General features: G+C 37.2%; 1 long non-coding RNA gene and 1 pseudogene across 2 annotated transcripts; one reads left to right on the forward strand and one right to left on the reverse strand.

Annotated features, from left to right (window-relative positions):
• Nucleotides 1,000–7,936, reverse strand: LOC109234379 (annotated as a pseudogene).
• On the forward strand, nucleotides 2,758–7,108 carry LOC109234380. Of its 2 annotated transcripts, none has more exons than XR_002069198.1 (3): nucleotides 2,758–3,037; nucleotides 4,163–4,264; nucleotides 6,805–7,108. It is a non-coding gene; the product is annotated as an uncharacterized LOC109234380 (long non-coding RNA). The 2 variants fall into 2 exon arrangements; XR_002069197.1 differs by having other exon boundaries at nucleotides 2,759–3,037; nucleotides 6,791–7,108.

The raw sequence follows: 22,136 nt of genomic DNA on the forward strand, positions 1-22,136 counted from the left end.
CATGATACCACACTTTGTCTCGAGGGCCCCTTGTGCTCTCGAAAGCCACTGGAAGAGGAGAATTATTGGATAGAGTTGGCCTTCCATGTGCCTAAATTCTTAAACGCAAGTAAGAGATTGGCTCCTGCGTAAGATATGGCCTATTCCTTGGGGTAGGTTACACCAAAAAAGGAGAAGTTTTTTTTCTTCATATTTTGCAAATATTGAAAGTTCAGTAGCTTTCAATTTTTGTACAAACTGAAACACTTTTCTTTCTTGGCGTTTGGTTGAGAAATAGTCTTCGCAAAAAATAGAAAAAATATTTCCATTTTTGCAGAATGGCTGTCCCATCCAAATTTGAAATAGAATAGTCATCAAATCTTAAGCTGGTCTTTGCTTAAGATTTTGGGAACTTGTTTTGAAATTCTTTTGAATTTTTTTTCTTCGAAACACTAAGAAGAAGAATTTAATAATGTTCGTGAGAACTGGAAAACTACCCCCCATACCTAACGTTATATGCTCGCTTTAGTCGGATATTTTTCTTTTTCATAGCTCTTGAGGTGCTTTTATAGCCTGTTAGGCCAAATATTTAAAATCAGCTTAATTTGGGAAGTGTTTCTGTCAAATAGTGCTTTTCAAAATAACATTTTTAATGAGAAGCAGTTTGTGTTTGACTAATTATTTTGAGACGCACTTTCAGCAACAATTAGTGTTTGACCAAGCTTTTAAAAAGTGTTTCTAAGTTTATTTTTTTCAAAAATATTTTTGGGGAGATATTATTTTCTTCCACTTCTCAAAAACTGCTTCTACTTCTACTCAAAAACACTTTTTTTCTTCTGGTCAAATACATCTACTTTGAATAAAAAAAATCTTTTTTTTTAAAAAGAAATGCTTTAGGCCTTGGAAAAGCTTGGTCGAACATGCTATTAGTCGGATTGGGCAGTCCTACTCATTCTATTGCCACATTTGCACTTCATATCATTTTTGATTGATCTCACTCACTCACAGTTGCAACTAAGATTGATCGAGGAATTACGCTACTAATACATTTAAGATTATACTACTGTTGTTGCACTGTGTATCATGCACAAAATTACCTTTTCTATAAATGCATTTGGAACGGACTTAATTAAGAATATCACCTAAAGCTGACTGCCCTGCTACTTCAGGGATCAACAAAGGAAGAACTAAGTACACTTTGAGAAAGACGAGAAATAACACTATATAGGCGTGTAATTGCCTTTTTGCTTTAGCCGTGAAGAGCGGCAAGGCTGTTGATCAAAGCCAAGGCATTGCTCGTCATATGCGCGACTTCCAGAATCCTTCCCCTTACTACTGTTTTAACTTTCCCGTTCATAACTTTTCCGGCAAACCCCTCGGTGCAGGTGTCCTCGTCAGTCAAGGCAGCACTGACCCAAGTTTGAATATCATTCATTTTGAGGTCAAAATCTTTGCCCCTCAGCTGCTTCATTTCCCCCAAAGACTTTCTCATTTCAACGACTGCGCCACTTAGTTCCTCCACACAGTCATGCATGGCGCCGACCTCTTTGGCGTCATGCCTTGGCCGTGTGCCAACTTCACCATCGTGGCGGATGTAGACTGCGCACTACAAGAAATAAAATTATTAGTGGCAACATATAGCAGCGACCCTATAGGTTGCTACAACATCTATATTATTAGTACCGACTTTAAAAGTCGCTACAGAAGTGTAATATTTAGCAGCGACTTTTCTTAGGTCGCTTCTGATGAGGCTGAAATTTTCAGTCCCGCTAAGAATAAAATTTTGGCTCCATAATATTTGTGGCGACTTTTGCGTAGTCGCCGCTAAAACTCTATTGAAGCGACTGGGTCGCTCCTATACCTAGATTTTTACTTTTAAAATAAAAAAGAAAACAAAAGATCAAGGGAGAAGGTCTAGATTTGGCCCTCTACTATTGTATATTGTTTACATTTGTCCCACATTATACTTTTCGTCTAGTTTAGCCCTTACCGTTAACAAACTTTTCAGATTTGCCCCTAACCCTAACGGCCTTATACTGTGGCAGCTGACCCCTCTAATTTTTGTCCATGTCAGCTGCCAAGTCAGATGGGCCCACCAAATTAAAACCCCTAGACCCATAAACTTGACCTATTCTAGCCACGTATTTCCCTTAAATCATCTTCATCTGAACCTCACGCTTTTATATCATCCCTTGTTGAAAATGGAGGACTTTGTCAAATTTCAATGTACTGATAGCAGTATATTCTTGAGAACTTTGGGCTTTAGACTTGGTGAAAGAATTATATTATTCCAGCATCACTTTTGTTCCTTAGGTGGCTCCTCCAAGTTTCTGATTCCACTAGAAATTAAAAGATGGTGGTTTTATCAAGATTACGTTGTAAAGCTCTAAATCTTTACCTTACAAATATAGGCAGCAAGTTCTTCACGAGACTCGTACAATAAGTCTTTCACAGCGTCCTCGTCAAGCGTGTTTCAATTTTCTTAATCATCATCTGAACCTTTGTCAAATCCAAAATCTCGAGCTGTTAAAAAAAATTCACGTTTTTCTATTCAAATAGTTGGATGTTTTGCATATGGATCTTCCATTTTGACCAAGACCAAAATATGTTTTGTATTTGCAGCTTAGAAGATTTAGGGGAAATGAGTGGGTAGTCAAGTTTATGGGTCTAGGGGATTTTAGTTTGGTGGGGCCATCTGACTTGGCAATTGATATGTACAAAAATTGGAGGGGTCAGCTGTCACATTGTAGGACCGTTGGGATTAGGGGAAAATTTAAAAAGTTTATTAACGGCAAGGGTTAAAGTGGACGAAAAGTATAACGGGGACAAATGTAAACAATATGCAAAATAGTAGAAGGACAAATCTAGACCTTCTCCAAAGATCAATATCCCTCAAATCGGCCCTCTCTCTCTTGTCTGGACAGAAGCTCACAAAGTGAAAGAAGAGCCCAAAACTCTCACTAGAATCGGCCCTCCCTCTCTACAGATCAGCTCTTCTCAGCTAAAATTTCACTCAATTCGAAGTCCCTCAAATCAAAATATGAATCTCATTTGTCAGGTATGCTCAAATCCCTAATATTTTCGTTTTTTTGGAAAGAAGCTGCTCTGCTTTAATCAATCGATTTCGTGGAGGAAGAATCAAAGAGACGATTTCTGTTCCTAATCGATTTTGTGCATCCTTTCCTTCTTATTTGTTACTAATCATATCTAATTAAAACCCCATAAAGATTTATATAAGATATATGTACGTTTGGGTATTTTTTTTTATAATAATTCTGTAAGACAAAATTTTCAACATGCAATTAGGGATAATTATTTTTCAGCAATTTCACATTTGTATTCTTGGATTTCATCTCGAATTTCTCTGAGCCATTTGATAATCTATAGGAATACAAAAAAAAAAAAAATCACACAGAAAGAATCATTTGAAGCATATTTGGTGTTGTTGTTGTCGTTTCTCGGTCTTGACACAATCTCAGCTATCTCTTTTCTTGGGTAAGTTAAAATCTGCTTCTTGAGAGACCTTTTACATGTTGGCATTCCATTCTTATTTTTATATGGTCATAAGATGCTAAGTAGCAATACAATGTCGTGTATAACATAATGCTGCAAAATTTTTAGTAAGGGGGGATTGAGTAATAGTTGCTTGGTTGATTATTCCTGTTGTATTGAGAACATAATTTACATAAGAATTTGAAGAAGTACATGTATTTAGTTTGTGTTAAAAGTGACCATTTTCCATGTTTTGCCCCCATAGAAAATCCAAATATTATAGTGAGTAATCAGGAAAAAGAAAGTTACTGGTTGCTCCTGGTGATCAATTCTACATCAAAGATTCGATACCAAAAAGGTTGCTTTCAGGAGCTGTTGATATTGCTTTTGCTTGCATGTCAAATAGACACCAGTTTCCACTTACTTGCTGAGTAAAATATATGCAATTGCTCCTACATCTAGCTTACTGGAATTAATCCACATACAACATTCTTCCTCCACAAACAATGTTCTATGCCCAAGGCTTTACAGCTTAACTCACAACAACTTTGGAATATCAAGCCTGTAAACTTCAACATCATCCACTTTTTTAATGGATCTTTTAGAGATTAAGAAATTCATTAAATTATTTTTTATGTGGTAGTGTATAAATACTTTTTATGAAATTGATTATTTTCCTTGTTAATCAAAGTGTGTGTAGGAGGAAAATGTAGAAGTAGACAAGAGGATCCATCTAGAAGTGGACAAGAGGATGCATGAACAATTTGATAGTTTCATGACCAGAATGCAACAGGTACTTGCTCCGCTCCTTCTTATCAATTCTTCTTCCTTCTCGGCATTTCTTCTTCCTTTCTTCTGGACAATTCTTCTTTCTTGATAATTCTTTTGTCACTTGCTCTCTATCTTCTTTTCAACTTCTCCTTCTTTAACTTTCATCCTCGATAATAGACTATTGGGCTGTTTTTTGTTTATGTGAAATCTGGATTTTTCTATGACATATGTAGTGTTTGATAAATGCCTGAGAGAAATCTCTGGAGTTACGTGACAAATCATTAAAATTTTATAATTTGTTATAGTTAACTTAGTCAAAACAGCAGATTAGTCCCTTTTGTTTTCTTCTTTTGCAAAGATGAGAAGACTTCTGTGCTAGTTTAGCTAGTCTTCAAATTTCTTTGATGGAATTTCGAATTTCTCCGCACGTTTAGCTAGTCTTCTGAAAGTGAAATTGATCATGCTTCCAGGCCTATATGTTTTCAGCCATTTTAATTCTGCCATGTCTACTGCTGTTTGAGAATGATAAAACCATGTTATTGTTAATAGCTTGCTTAGTATTCTAAGCGAACCTTAAATAACCACTGCAATCGCAGACAACCTGTGTGGTCGAACGCTACATATTTGGTGTCTTTTTTATAAGTTGACTTTTGACCTGCTTGCATTCGTTAATTTTGGTGGACTAGTACTTTGTTTATATCTCTGCCGCATGCAATGGTTTATGTTCATCATGAATGCTTTGGGATGTAAAGTCTCCTGGAGAATGTCGAAAGGATATCTCCTGGTGTTTTCTTTGTATTAAGGCCATTGTCTAGTTTTAGATTAACACATGTCATTCCCTTCTAAGTAGGAATGGCTATTCTCTTTTTCCAAAGATATCTTTGTTTTCTTAAGTGGAAGCAGCTACTTAGGTTTTATTAAAATAATAAGCATTTCAATTAACAAGGAATTCTCTCTTTTCTTTTCATTTCTTGCTGTCACCTAAAACTTTCATAATTGTCATCATATTCATCTTGTAGCTAATATCAACTGACTAGATTATTGTGTCTCCAGTTTTCAATTTAGCCGCATTTTTCCTAAGGTAGTCCACATAACATTTTTCTACTCTGCCATATCCTTTCGTCACAAGATATCATGTCGTTATAAGCTTCTTTTTATTAGCTAATGTAGTGTTAACTGATCATCAGAAAACTTATTATACTATAACTAGATTTTAAAGAAAATAGGTTAGTAACTTATACGTTTAAGCTAAAGATTAAGCCTGCTTTTGGAAGAGTTGTATTATACATAGTTGTAGAAAGTAAGAAACCTGCCTTTATCACTTTATTTCAAACTTGACCATAGTGAATCCAGAATATCCAACTCTTCCTTCCACTAATTACTGATAATATTCTCTTATTAGCTATCATCAGTTTATCACATACATGCACAAAAAATATGTCGGTAGAGACTACAGTTCAAAGGAAACTCCATGGCATTGGTATTGTAATTAGTATACTTCTAGGTCCTACAAGACTAACTCTTTCATCTGCTTAAAGGGGGAGCAGGCCAGGTAGATATAGCCTGTGACTCTGAGCTGGTCAATGCCATAGGCTTGACTAACCTTCTGGTAAATAATTTCTGTCTAAATTTGTTATTTCTTTCCTTTAGCCCTGCACTAGCTATTGTTTCAACATTTTTGTTTACGAATTTGTTCTTAGGCAACATTTAAATGATAAGACTACTTCTCAAGTATAAATTCAGTTCTTTTTGTAAAAATATCCGCGTTAGGTCCTCTATTATCTCTAAACATTCTATGGGTTAAATTATGTATATTGGTTGGTCCTTTGCTACTAAAAATCATACCATTCAAGGATGATAACAAATTGGCTTGACATCTTCCTTGTACAAAGTGAACAAAGAAGATAACAATTCAATTCTTTTCTGTACTTATCTATATTAGGTTTTCTTTATGTAGAATAATTTCTACCAAAATTCGTCTAAGAGTTTACATATAAGTGCTAAAATCATAAAGCTAGAATGTCAAATATGATCCTGAGAAATATTCCTTATGTTCTGGGCTCTTTGATGAGCTTTTATTGCAAGTATACTAGACCTTCTTATCTTTTCTGTTCTATTGCTGCTACTCATGCAAGAAGAGTTCGTTTCTTGGACTCTCTCCATCAGTCCTTTAAATCACAGTGAAACAAAGAAGAAGAGGCTCCCAAATTGCCTTGCTCATATCTTATGCCTAGGATTAATTGAAGTTTGTCTACCTTTTTACTATACATAGATGTCACGTATAACTCTAGAGTTCATCTAAAATTCTTTCTTAAATGATATTTGCTCACTATCCTGTTTTCTCATTTTTTGTGGTACAATGTAGTTCTCTCTTTTATGACTTTGATCTACTAATAGTCCTAGAAGTTGAAATAGTAACTCTATTTTATTAGATATGTGCTGATCAATTTTAATAGTTTGGGCAGCTATACATGAAATAAAGTAATTTATTCATCATTGTTATTGTGTATTTCTTAAAATATATTGACGATTTTTAAAAAAATCCCAGAATTTCTTTTGTAGGCAGTAACCAATCTGTCCAATGTGTGAAAAAGATAATAATGTGCCTTCTTATGGAATAGTACAACAGGAGGCGCGCTTGGAGAGCAGCCAATATTATTCTCCTATGAGTTTTGTTATTGCATTCTGTGGCCATATTGTTCAAGATGACAGGGTACTAGCCAAGGAGAAGCTTGAAGACATTTTACTTTTGCTGCTGCTTTATTTTTTTTTCTTTTTCGGGGTGTTTCATGCGTATGGACAATTCCTATATATTCTGAATTTTAATAAAAAGTTTGTTGATCTTTTTGTTTGATAAGAGATTTAATGGTGACTCTTCTTACATTAATGAGTTGCTCTAATACACTTGTGTAATATTATTAAAAATATTGCTGCTGCTTAATTATTTTCAAAAAATTAAATTATGTTGGAAAAAATAGGTTTTAGGGGCGACCAAACTTTGCTAAAAAATAATTGCTATTTGTGGCGACCAATATTTCTATTAAACCTCATGTTATTGGGCCGACAAGAGCTGCCACTTAAGGTATAATTCCTTTTGTGGCGACTATCATCGCTACTAAAAGTCGTTCATCAGCGCCGACCTACCTCAAACCTATTTTGTGGGTGGGTATTTACTGCACTTGTTGTAGTGAATAAAGTCGGCACAAATGTATCTTATTTGTGGCGACTTTCAGTAGTCGTCATAAAAACATTTAGTAATGGTTATACACGGAGCGACCAGAAAAGTCGCCAAAGTGTATAGCAGCGACTTTGCATGATTTTGTCGCCACTAAAAGTCCGATTTCTTGTAGTTGCACTGTTTCGACGCTGACGGTGAGGGATTCATGGGCTAGAAGTTGAGGGGAAACCCCAATAGCAGTTGAACGGCTGGGTAATGAGCTGAAACAGAGGTTTGGATATGTAGTTGATCTGCATGATGTTCTTATAAACTCCGTATTTGTATCTGCGGCTGCTGGCCTTGCTGCTGAAGCTGACTCCATGAATGAAGAAGAAGTGAAGGCAACTAAAATAAGAAAAATAGTTTGGAATGACTACGGTTGTTACAAGTTCCTTCCATTTTTTTTCCCTAAGCTTTTTGTTAATTTGTCTGTCTCTCAATAACTAAAGCTAGTTGAGTTATGATGAAAATGGGAATGCGGGGTTCTGAATTTATAGGAGAAACTCCCTAGTGGGGATGAGCTTTTACAGTGTGAATTAAATGTACAGAAAAACAAGAAATTCTACTTTTTTTTAGATAGAGAAGGATAATTTGAACACAACCTACGATATTGGGAGAGAGCATCACAAATCTGTCACAGTCAAGCAATGTCGATGACAAATACAAAAATATGCACATTTAATTTAGAAAAGGATAATCAATTGTAAATTACTCTATTTTCATTCTTGAAGGAAGAGTTAAAAGTGGTTAAATCCGATTACATTTGCTAAAATTGAATAGTTAGAATCATTACCCAAGGTAAATATCTGAATGTAGTCACTTTTTGAAGACTAGGAAAAAAGTTAAAATAAATATACACCGTTATTTACCTGTTGTAGCATATAACATGCTTTATATTCAAATGCCTTGTATCTCCACTTATTTTTCTTTAATGATTATGTTAAGACTAGTTCAAGCTATCTTTAAGCTTTTCCTAAATAATTTATTTAATCATGCTATATATGGTTATTATTGTTAACTTTGTTAAATTGCTGTCGCTCTGCTTTTTTTCTTTCTTTGAACATTAGGTCATGTACATATTAAAAAAAGAAGGTCATGTACATATGTCCCTATAGCAGGCTTTGAAGATCTTCCCTCGTAGGTCCATGAAGAAAAAAGCAAAAAAGCAAATGTCCACTCCTTAATTTGCATGATGTTGTAGGCCTGATCAGTAACGTTCAACTGAATAAGTAGAGCCATCTAAAGACAATTTATATATATGCAGCCAATGCATACACGTTATATGATAAACACTACTAAAAGTCACCTGATTACCGACATAACAGTATCGACGAATTTTTTTCCGTCGGTATTCCGAAGGACTTTCCGACGGAGTCTCTCGATACTTTAGAATTTTTTAATTTCTAATTTTTTTTTTAAAAAGAACCGACGGAAGTCCGTCGGTAAATAATGATATTTTGGCCGGCCAAAATTTAAATGGTTGTACCGACGGACTCCGTCGGTAATTTAGTGACGGACTCCCTCGGAACATTTTGTATTTATATTTTTTGAATTATTTTTTTTTAGATACCGACTGTGTCTCTCGGTGCTTTAAAAAAAATGAAAAAGAAAATATAGTTGTCGACGTATAGTAAATCACTATTGCATTTACATAATATTTTGCATTTTGTTCTTATAGTACCGATGGACTTCCGTCGGTAATTTAAATATATAATATTATACATATTTATTTTTTATTTTTTATTACACAATACCGAGGGAGGCCGTCGGTAAGTATTTACTTAACTATCTTAGTGGTTCATTAGCCTATTTATTGAAATTTATACTAAGTGGAGGTAATTACACTACTTAAAAATATATTAGTGGTAATTAGCTTAGTAATTTATAATTACACAAAGTAAAAGTGAATTTGTAGTATCCTTAACTACATTGATTAACCTATACATTAATAATTACATACTAAGAAGAAGTGTATTAGTCGTTTTCATAAGAAATATTAGTGATGGTTTATCTTATAAATTGATAATTACTGTAAGCATAAGTGTATTAATGGTGTCCTTAAGTAACGTTAACAATTAGTGAACTAGTGGTATCCTTATATAAGTAACTTTAGTGATTGATTAGCCGATATATTGATAATTATACACTAAATGAAAGTGTGTTAATGATATCTGTGAGAAATGTTTGTGATTGTTTATATTTAGTTTGATAATTAAAGTAAGTGGAGGTTTATTAGTGGTATCGTTAAGTAATATTAGTGGTTTCTGAAGTAACGCTAGTGATTCATTAGCCTATACATTAATAATTATACTAATTAAGTATGTTAAGTCTTAAATTTTTTGTGACGACCCGACCCGTCGTCTCATGTATTACCGCTCCGTTTCCCCCATTTTATGCTTCTTCATGTTTCGTTATCGGTATGTGGTGTGTTAGAATTGATTTGGATTGGTTCTGATAAGAAATGAGACACTTAGTCTCTTTAAGGAAGGCTTAAGTTGGAAAAGTCAACCGAATGTTGACTATTGAGTTGGAGGGCTCGGATGTGATTTCCGGTGATTCGGTTAGCTTCGGGGGATGATTTATGACTTAGGAGTGTGATCGGAATTGATTTTGAAGGTCCGGTGTAGAATTAGGCTTGAATTGGCGAAGCTAGTATTTTGGCGAATTCCGGTTGATGGGTGAGATTTTGATCCGAGGGTCGGAATGGAATTCCGAGAGTTGCTGTAGCTTGGATATGTGATTTGTGCTGTGTGTGCAAAATTTCAGGTCATTTGGACGCGGTTTGGTTGGATTTTTGATCGAATGCGTATTTCGGAAGTTTTTAAGAAGCTTAGGCTTGAATCCGATGTGATTTAATGGTTTTAGCGTTGTGTGAGGTGTTTTGATGATTGGAACAAGTTTGAAAGAGGTTTTAGGATGTGTTGGCACTTTTAGTTGAGGTCCGGGGGCCTCGAGTGAGTTTCGGAGGGTCAATCGGACCATTGTTGGTGTTTTGANTATTTTGTTTTTACTAAGGTTTGAGTCTGTTGTAAAGTTGGAATCTCTACTATTGGGAAGGTAGTTGTTTATATCCGTTGTTACTGTGTAGGGGAATATGTGCTCCTAAAGTTTTGTCCATCCTAGGAGTTAAGATGTCTTGTACATTAATGGTGTTATGACTTGAGGTTTACATGTAGTGAGGTTGATTTGTACTAGGGATTTGTTGTATGAGTTTGGAGGCACGCATAGGCAGGTTGGATGGGGTTGTTTTTGGTCTACCTAGGTTTTGCATTAAAGAGGGTGATTGGCTTTTTGTAGGGATTTTACGGTCTATATCCATGGATTGTGTCTTATTTTTATCTATCGATGGTACAGTAGCTGGTACTAAGGGGCTATCATTATAAGCTTTTGTTTTGTGAGAGTTATTGCCCAAGGGGTTATGTAAGTTATGAGGAGAGTTAGTGGTTTCTAGGTTAGTTGTGGCAAGATCCTTAGGGTAAAGGCAAGAGAAGGGATTTTCATTATGGTGTTGATGTGTAGAGTCCTTAGGTACTATATTGTCTACTTTTTGGTTTTGGGCTGTAGGGTATCGACATGGGGTGATTAGTGGATCACCTACCGATTTTCTATTGTCCAATGTGTTTTTGCTTTCCTCAAAGTTGGTGGAAAGCTTTTGGTCATTTCTAGTTTCAGACCTTTGCCATCTTTGGGTACTGGGGCCATGTTTTTGGGTAGTCAAAACCCTAGGGTGTTCTAGGTCGTTTCTGGTAGGGCTTTGGTTATTGGAGTTGTTTGTTTGTTTATTATTTCTCTTTTGGTGGGAGACAATAGTCCATTGGTCAATCTTATGGGTGAGTGTTTCCACCATGTGAGACTTAGGCATAGTATTGGATAAGCTTGCTTCCTGTAGCTCTACTGGTTTATGCGTTTGGTGAGGGCAGCTGCTAACGTTGTGTCCAAGTCTGCCACAATTTGTGCATAGGAGGTTAAATCCCTCGTAGGTAATTTGTTGTATGTGTTTGCCAATCACAATATAGGTTTTTAGGGGTTTTTCTATAGGTACCATTACACAAAGTCGAGCATACTTACCCCTTAGAGCGGATTTGGTGCATGCGTCAATACGTATTAGTTGTCCCAGCTTCTCTCCAACTTTTTGAAGGATCTCATAGTCATAGAATTCAGTTGGGTAGTTCCGGGAGTCTTGCCCATATGGCTGAGTAAGTTAATGCAGCTTTGGAGGCTACGAATCTAGGCTCCCATTTTCTTACTGTGAGAAATTGGTTCCCTATGAACCATGGTCCTTCATGTAGGGCCTTGTTTATTAAGTAGTAGTCGCTTCCCAGGTCTACCAGAGATAGGTTTTCAGTTGGTTTCCATATTGCATGGAGTTTTTTTTGGAGAAATTGGTAACCAATTCTCCTTCCAAACATTTTGATGATAAGAGCATTGGTCCAGTTTTTGTATATGCGCTCCTTGTCCGAAGAGGTAATGGGGATGAAGAGCTCCGGGTTAGGATAGTTATTAGTTTCATCCTCATGTTCGTAGGAGACCATATTTTTTTGGACTGTGACTTGGCTTCCTTCAGGTTCCTTATTTGCATCATTATCCGCTACCAAGGTGTCCAGGAAGGTCATCCTCTTCGTAGTATTGGTTATGTCCTTTGTTCCAGTTCCAGGTTTATCCATGTGTGTTCCTTTACATATTTCCATGTCCATTGGGGTGGTTGTAGTGATGGGAAGGCCCGGCGTTGTCCCAGTGTTCTCCTGCTCGTTTAATACAAGGTTGACTGGAGTTCTCGTTAGTTTGGTTCTTTTTAAACATGTCATTTGCGCCCAGGGTCTTATTTTCGTTAGTGTTCATGTGGATAGAGATGAGGTGAGGGAAGCAAAGGATGGGGTATTGGGAGAATTTAGAAGGAAGGAAGGGAGGAAGGAAGGAAACTTTTTAGAGAGAAGGTGGAGCCTTTCTCTTTTGTAATGTGCATAATGAATTGCTACTACAATTTGCACGACTTGGTTTCAACATGCTGCAAAAGGTACATCAGAAAGAGCTAAGTGGTATTACAAGGTACGTCTTCAATACAAATGAATTGTTAAACACTGTTAAAAAATCGGAATTTGCGATGGACAAATCCTACTACTAAATAATACAATTTGTTACTAATCCTATTTAGCGACGAGATTAATGATCGATACTAGTCTTGGATGTAGATTGTCAACGAATCACCAGTATAAGAAAATTCTATTCACTACTAAAAATCACCTGTTTGAATTATGTAAAGATTCCTAATATTTAGGACTTCAAAGTCCAATAAAATTTAGCTTATATAATTATAGTATCTTGGATACTAAACGTTTTATTTGTCAAATAAATTGACGTGAATGAAATAGTGGAGGTGCTAATTTCTTGATAGCATAAATCAATTGCTAATTGAGGTCAAAATAAGTACAATACAGAAATATAGATAGTTAAATCTTACAGTATCAATTAATGATGAATAATGTATTCGATGGTTAATTTCACATTTCTATATTATATGTGAACTACCTTTCACTTAAATAATACTCCCTCCGTTCCAGTTTATGTGAACCTATTTCCTTTTTGGTCCGTTCCAAAAAGAATGAACCCTTTCTAAATTTGGTTACAATTTAGCTTAAACTTACAACTCTACCCTTAATGAGAAGCTTTTATAACCACACAAATACTCTGGGGCCCATTTGGACTTGTTTAGCACCACAAATTCTAAAAGTCTTCATTTTTTTCTTAAACTCCGTGCCCAGTCAAACAGATTCACATAAATTGGAAAGGAGGGAGTATTTTTTTTCCATATTTTTATATAAAATTTTAAAACTACTGTCAATAATTAGAACAAATAAATAAGAAATATTTAAGAATTTAAAGAGAAAGAAAAATAATTGGTAAGAGCCAATAAACATAACAAGCTAAAGTAAAATGTCATATCGATTTTTTAATCCTTCAAAAATAAAATGATTATTAAATAAATAATTATTATTAAATTCAAATATTCAACACTTGAAATGAGATAATTAAAATTTAAATAAAAATAAATTATTTTATTTGATGTAAAGATAAATAATTAAGTTTTTATATTAACATATAGCAAGATAATTCAATTCAATTCAATTCTTTTTCAAATTAATTATATACAGATTTTTATTTTTTCAAGTAAATAAATTATTTTATTTGATGTAAAGATAAATAATTAAGTTTTTATATTAACATATAGCAAGATAATTCAATTCAATTCAATTCTTTTTCAAATTAATTATATACAGATTTTTATTTTTTCAAGTAAATAAATTATTTTATTTGATGTAAAGATAAATAATTAAGTTTTTATATTAACATATAGCAAGATAATTCAATTCAATTCAGTTCTTTTCAAATTAATTATATAGAGATTTTTAATTTTTCAAGTTGACATCATCAGTACCATTAGTACGGATGATACAATAGAATCGGAATTTTTCTTTGAATAGGCTAGCTAAATAGGATATGTAAATATTTATTATTATTTTTAACTTTAGCTTGTAATTAGAATGCGGGAAAAGGAATTGGGCAAAAGAACAAAACCCTACTAACACCTTTCTCCCTGATTACGCTTTCCTTCCCCAGATGGCGAGCTAACTCCCTCCAGATTTTACGCGGCTTACTCTCTACCCAGCGCTCTCGCCGATGTTCTAAGCGGCCATCGGTGACCTTCAGGCAACTTTATCTCGGTGAGTTTTTTTCTCTCTATTTTCGAATTATTTCTGTCCTAAATCTCAAAATTAGGGCAGTGTCCTAAATCTCAAAATTAGGGCAGTGTTCATCTTCTTGTCATGTGTTTATGACTTCACGTAATCTTGTCGCTGTTGGATTCTTTCTCTTAATTTTTGGAGTAGAACCAAACTATTCTAAGAGAAGTGTTCCAAATGTCATATTGTTGCTTCGTCTTTTTTGTGATTTCATCCAATCAAGTTTGACTATGAGCTTAATGTACTTAAAACTTGTCATAGAATTTGTGTTCGTATCTCATCGTTGCATTAAATTTCATCCATTCATGTTTTACCTATGTAGAATCTCTGTGTTGTAGTTTAATATCTAATTTGACATTGTATATAAAAAGTTTGAGCCTAAATACCATTGTGATGCTTCTAAGTAATGCCTTTTGGGTACATCCAGATAAGTTATGGTTTGAAACTATTAACATACTCAGGGCTTGGATACTCTTAATCGAAACAACTTGATCTTCTCTTGCTTGTATTCGACATATATTACTATTCTTCCAGTGATGCTTTTTGTCTTGCACGTTGCTAATTCTTTTATTCCTAGCTACTAGCTATTGACACTAGGTAACTGTCACGACCCAAAATCCACTAAGGGTCGTGGTGGCGCCGGACACCGCTGTCAGACAAGCCAACCAAGAATGCATAATCAAATTTCCAGTTTTAGTATTTGCGGAAATCATTCTTCTTATACATTGAATATTAAACAATAGAGATTTTACAAAAAAAAAAAATGAACGTAAAGTCAATAAAGGACTTAATACTGAATAATCCAAAATCCTCCCAGAACCCGGTGTCACAAGTGCATGAGCATCTACCGATAGGAAAATAAAATACAACATCCGTCCGAAATACAGTGGACAGGAAATAAATACAATATACCGAAAGGGACTAAACTAGCTGCGGGTCGCCTCGAATAATGCAACTCTCCTAGTCCCAGAATCATCCGCGCTGCTACGCCCAGTAGGCTGCTGGAGGTACATATACCTGTGCAACAAAAATGCACAGAAGTGTAGTATGAGTACGTAAACAACGTGTACTCAATGAGTATCCCGCCTAATTCGAAGAAGTAGAGACGAGATGGTCAACTTCGACACTTACTAGGGGTCAATTGATAATATACTAACCATGTGAGGAAATCATGGATTTATATAGCAGTTCTAATTCACGAAACCGGAAAACAGGTAAACACCTTCAACAAATAATCAAGGATTTTCAGGGTTTACTCTTTATTATCTTATCAATTTATATCAAGCCACGAAGGGCAATTTCACGTTTAAAATTCTCAAGCGACAAATAACATGCGCAAATCACATCGAGGCGACGATCCGATCCAACAGAAATGTAAACTGTGCACTACCGAGGGTCGAACGGCCCGAACCATAGATGCATCTATTTAATCTGCCGAGGCGTTCGGCCCATTCCATAAATAAACACATACCCTGCTCGCGAATCATGCATGCGACGCAGGTACACATAGGGATACATGCTCAATCAGTCAATTAAGAACTTATCGGGGAATATTATCCAATTAAATCCAATTCTCCTTTAACAAATTTTAAGAAATGAAGTTTAATCCTTTTAGAAATTCACTTACTAATTCAATGTGATTTAAGCAATTCAAGCTATCAATGGGTTCATAGATAATCTAAGTATAATATGCTTTTGGGTCCTAATTACCCGGGTAATAGCATAATAGTAGCTACGCACGGACTCTCGTCACCTCGTGCGTACGTAGCCCCCGCAAATAGGAGCACATAATCAATTATTTCACCTATGGGGACAATTCCCTCTTACAAGGTTAGAAAGGAGACTCACCTCGCTTCGAAGATCCAAAACCGGCACTCCACGCCCTTCCGAAGACTCGAATTGATGCACAATGCTCCAAAACTAGCCAACAATTATGTAAACCATTAATATATGCTCAAACACTCATAACAATTCAATTTATATCAATTCCCAACTCCGCTCGAAAAGTCGATAAAAATGCCCCTCGGACCCACGTGCCCGGATTATGAAAATTATTGAAAATAAATATTACCCATAACTCATATGGTCTATATCCAGAAATTCATCCAATTTCGTCCATGAATCGACCCTCAAATCAAGGATTTACCATTTTTCAACTTTGGGGCTCAAAATCCCAATTTCTACCATCCAAACACGGATAAAAATAGAAACCAACAGAAATTATCAAGGAGAAACATCAAAATAAAGGTCATATATTTACCCCCTTGTTGAGACGAGAACAACGCCGCAAAAATCACCTCAAACGGAGCTCTAGAACTCAAGATATGCCTAAAATACTAAAATTCTCAGTTTAAAACACTGACCAGGCGATATTCCTTCATCGCTTTCGCGGGAGGCCTTCGCGTTCGCGAAGGGTAATTTTTCGCATTGACCGGTCAACCCAAAAATCCTTCTTCGCGTTCGCCGAACCTTTCCCGCGTTCGCGAAGAACAAATCTTCATACCAGAAACCAGCAATTCTTTCCGACACGGAAATGAGCATAACTCCCTCATACGATGTCCAAATTCGACGATTCTTTCTGCTATGGCTCCATAATTATGATACGGATCTAATGGTATAATAAAAACTTAATTTGGAGCTCATTTGCTTAATGTGGTACCCTTTATGTCCAAAGAAACAATGTTGAAACATCAAATAAGAGCGAGATACAACCCGAAATACACCCGAGGCCCCCGGGACCCGAACCAATCATACCAACCAGTCCCAATACACATTACGGACTTGCTTGAGGCCTCAAATCATATCAAACAACGCTAAAACCACGAATCGACCTCCAATCTAAGCTTTATGAACTTTAGAATTTCAAACTTCTAATTTTGATGTTTAAACCTATCAAATCACGTCCGATTGACTTTAAATTTTGCACACAAGTCATATTCGACATTACGAACCTACTCCAACTTTCGGAATCGGAATCCGACCCCGATATCAAAAAGTCAAACTCTCGGTCAAACTTCTCAAAAACCTTCAAATTTCTATCTTTAGCCAAATGGCTCCAAAATGACCTACGGACCTCCGAATTCACTTCCGATCGCGCTCCCAACTCCATAATCACCATACGGAGCTATTCCCAGACTCGGAATCCCAAACGGACATTGATAACACTGAAATGCACTTCAAGCCAAACTTAAGAAATTTCTTCCAAAATGCTAACTTCCACAATAGGCGCCAAAATGCTCCCGGGTTATCCAAAACCCAATCCGGGCATACGCCCAAGTCTGAAATCATCATACGAACCTGCTGGAACCTTCAGATCCCGATTCCGAGGTCGTTTACTAAAAATTCCTATCCTAGTTCATTCTTTCAACTTTAAGCTTCTGAAATAAGAATTCTCTTTCCAAATCAACTCTGGACTTCCCGAAATTCAATTCCGACCACGCGTACAAGTCATAATACCTGAAATGAAGCTGTTCATGACCTCAGACTGCTGAACGGAGTGCTAGTACTCAAAATGACCGGTCGGGTCGTTACATTCTCTCCCACTTAAACATACGTTCGTCCTCGAACGTGCTGAGAACTTCTCTAGAGTGGTATGAAATCGCTGTCTAACTTCTCATGTACCTTCCCGTGCTACCACAACTCAGTTGAGCATATTAGCTCTATTAATTCCGAAGATATTCCCTTTTATTCAACCAAATAAGCCTTAGAGTCCAATTCCAACATCCAGAATTCTATGCCCGACCTGTTTCCAACATATGATCACCATATCAATTACTACACGCTGTACCCAAACATGACTGCATACCTTAGCTGAATTCACACCTTGCATCACTTACTCACCGGACCCCAATAACATTTTCTGATCAACTTAGTCGAAATCCTACTAATCTGATGCTCCCATTTCACCCCATGACAGACATAGGTCTTATTCCAACTCTTACAATACCGCCACGATGGGAGAGATGTGCAGAAATTCATAACCAACTGCCGAATCAACAATTCATTGGGTCTATACTCCTGTCAAGAACCATCACTGTATTCTGGGCCGAATAATGGCCTTAGCTCCTTAATGTACTTCATATACTCGGATTGCACGGATCTTAAAACCAATAATCTCGTCTCACCCAGTACGAAATACTCAAGCAATATGCCACCCCGGACATGATCAAAAGTCTAAATTGATGCCACAATGTGCCAATAGGCTACCGATTCGAGCGCGATACAAGGAAGAAGAAAAATGAACTATGAAAAGGAGATCCAATTACCCCGCTCGCGAATCATACCTGCGACGCGGGCAACATACTAAACAGACACCCCGCTCGCGAATCATACATGCGACGCGGGTTCACAGATAATACAAGCTCTCCTCCAAAAAGATAGGAAACGAAACACATAAAGGCAGATATAGGGAACTGTACTGAACATCACGCTGTTGCGGCGCACAACCCGATCCAAACAACATAACCATGGCGGCGTGCCACCCGATCCAAATAACATACCCACGGCGGCGTGCCAACCGATCCACACATAGAACTCACATAATGAGATATACATCGAGCTAAATATCTCATTACAACAAGATATCGAATTTGGTCACAAGCACGCTAAGTGCATAATACTATCCCTGAGGGGACATATAGCGCTATAAGCTACAAAACTCAAGCACAACCGAGGTGCGATATACAATCTGAATCTCAAGAGACATTTTGCTCATAATACGTCATTTCCACGCGGATCCTCAACACATAAAAAATTTCTCAAGCCGTCTCACAACTCACACGACGCAACGTATCACTACATTAAATATCTGACAACGGAATAACACCCTGACTACTCCATAAGGAGCGCATTACTGAAATGAACACAACTGGCCTGACATAGAGCCCATATTCAGATTTAAATCCATCCAGCGACCTCAAGTCGATCCTGATTATATCAAACTAAGCCAATAACCTTTCAAAGGTCCATACTAATTTCCCTTTTCTCATAACACACAAGAACAACCGTCATCACCGGAGTACTCATCCACAGTCCATAACCCAGTAACTGAGTGCCCTCCAGGCATATATTCTCAATTTAACGACATTATCGCAAACCTTCATACTTGGTTTAAATCTTTAATCATCAAAAACTCCTTTCCTGCTCATTCGAGCTCACGACATCCTTGTCAACACCGAGCTGTAACTTTGGTCTTCACTTCAAATTCCATACTACTCACTGCACCCATCATGCCAATATACGATAGAACATGCTTTTCATTATAACTCCGGAACCACTAATAGGTTAACACTTCATCATATGAAAACTTTTCACTTAACTCACTTCAGGAGATCCATAGTATCACATAGGTGAATTCTCAAAACTGTAGAATATGCAAATCTCTAAGTAGTGGTCTAAGCCACCATAGCCCTTCCGGAATCTGTTTCCACATAACAAGCCATAACAGTAGAATGCCTCTGAATAACATCAATTACGGCGGCTGACAAGCCTGATACGTACCGTCATAATTACTTGCATAACTTGATCACGCTGAAGGAAACTGATCACTAACACCAATATGCCAATTTCAACTATGGCCAATCAATCTACCCTTTTCCAATTTATCCTGGATTGCCTTAGAGATAATACTAACTCCATCCAACACATAACATACTCCATTTGCACTCATCTCGAGTGGCCTTGAATCACGAGACCATGCTGTCTCAAATCCCATGAACCATTTCGTACCTCCCAATTGCCCATCGCAAGTCAAAACATCATAGAACATTCTGTGCCTCTTCTCATAGACTGCCACCAAGCTTGGTTCTTAACCGTACCTATAGGCTCAAAACCATTAGGAACCACACTTGACCTCTTTGAATCCACTAGGGTCGTTGCTAAGAGCCACCCGCTCTGACTTGGCCCCGAATATAATCAACTCCATGAGTCTTCCATCACATGAATACCCTCTTGGAGAAGAACCCGCCGAATCACTTCCCTGGGAACCCGCATCTATACAAGGCAAAATCCTGAATCTTTCCCCAAGCCTGAACATGGGCCAATAGGGCCAACGATAGCCCACCTTTAATACTTCCTTTGATTAAATTACCACTTATGGTCCTTTCCGTAGTTGAAATAGCCCATCAATATGCTAATAGCCAAAAAAATTTCAAGTAGTTAACCATACAACCCAATCATAAGCAGTGGGACTCTCCCACTTAGCATGAAGCCATTAGTTCACAAACTAGGAACTCACCCGTCCTCTTTATCTCTTATTGACATAACCTTGCGCAATCAACCGCCAAAGCTCTCGAAATCTTTCTGTAAAACCCCTTCTTATATTCTGACTCATCAATCATATTTGCACAACTGATCCCTTTGCTATATAACCGATAGAATTCTTCGCAGAAGCCTTGCCAACCACGCGACCACTAACCTGCTCACTTGGGTAACCCACCTATAAAAGCTCTCTCCGGCATCTTCCAACGTTGCCGCACGGGGTACAATTATTACGGCATCAATAACACCCCATGAGCCTAAGCTCGTTCTCCAGCTGTACAGGTCCATTTACCCCTCGTGGACATCATTTAAGTGTGCGACAACATCCTTTCAATTCTAAGTCATGCTACATCCTTCTTTATTTAAGCGGCTCCTTTCCGTTATATTAAATCTCCGGCCGCACAAGAATCCCTACTTCAAATTAGATCCGTAGACCCCAATAACCAAGCACCAATATTCTCAAATCATTCCAGACTCTCCTTAAGGCGCATAGTCATCTTATTACCAAGCCCCTACGCAGCTCTGGTGCTCTCCCACTTTGGGCAAACTCACTTCTTTAATCAACTGCTTGGCCTGCGCTCCCTAAGCCTGGCCTTTTAGAAGTATAAAACTCCGCCTGACCCTTCCCGCATGTCCTTCTCATCTTTTGTTGCTCAGTCGTTGCCTTAATAAAATTTATCTTCATAGAACTTGAACCCACAATTTGCCACTAACTCCAAAATTTTCCGAAGGTCATCTTTCTCGAACCGTCAACATTTGAAATAATGATTCAATCCTAAACCACCGCACCCTGCGATATCTGATGGTTGCATCTCCGATACTATTTCACGATATCTTGCCCCAAAGGCGAATTGTAGAAGATCATAACACCGACAAACTTAATACGTTTAATTAGGACAACAGTACCCCATCATAAGAGATCAACTCCACCATGCTTGCAATTACCAAGTCTCATTACTTCCACCAGTCCACACTGACCATCCTTAGTTCAATTGCCTTTCCCCCTGCTGGGAATAAAATATTGAATCTCTTGATTATGCACTGTGTAAACCTCCCTTGAAGTCATTCACTACCCCGACACGTGGGCAAAACATCCTACCATTATAACAATACCGCGGAACAATTATTCATAAGCATCATGGCAACTTGTGCCTAGCCCCAGAGCCCCCAGAAGTACCGCTACTAGGCTGAAACCGTCAAAGGTCCTTCTACAACGCGACGATAATAATCCGATCAACTATACCGGGAGAAACATCCCGTATCACATTTGTAGTGCTATTAAAAATTCTTCAACTCTCGATTTATAACAAGCGCTTCACGTCGCATAAGATTCAGTAGGAATGAATTAAGGGCATACGCCTCCAAGGATCAAATCGCACGATAGGGAATCAAGAAGGGAAGTACTCCTAACAGTCCTGCAGCCTCCCGAGGATAAGTACAGACGTCTCTGTACCAATCCGCGAGACTCTACTAGACTTGCTCATGACCCATGAGACCCTAGGAACCTAGTGCTCTGATACCATGTTGTCACGACCCAAAATCCACTAAGGGTCGTGGTGGCGCCGGACACCGCTGTCAGGCAAGCCAACCAAGAATGCATAATCAAATTCCAGTTTTAGTATTTGCGGAAATCATTCTTCTTATACATTGAATATTAAACAATAGATATTTTACAAAAAAAA

The sequence above is a fragment of the Nicotiana attenuata genome, chromosome 11 (assembly GCF_001879085.1).
Source record: "Nicotiana attenuata strain UT chromosome 11, NIATTr2, whole genome shotgun sequence".
In the NCBI taxonomy this organism is placed as follows: Eukaryota; Viridiplantae; Streptophyta; class Magnoliopsida; order Solanales; family Solanaceae; genus Nicotiana; species Nicotiana attenuata.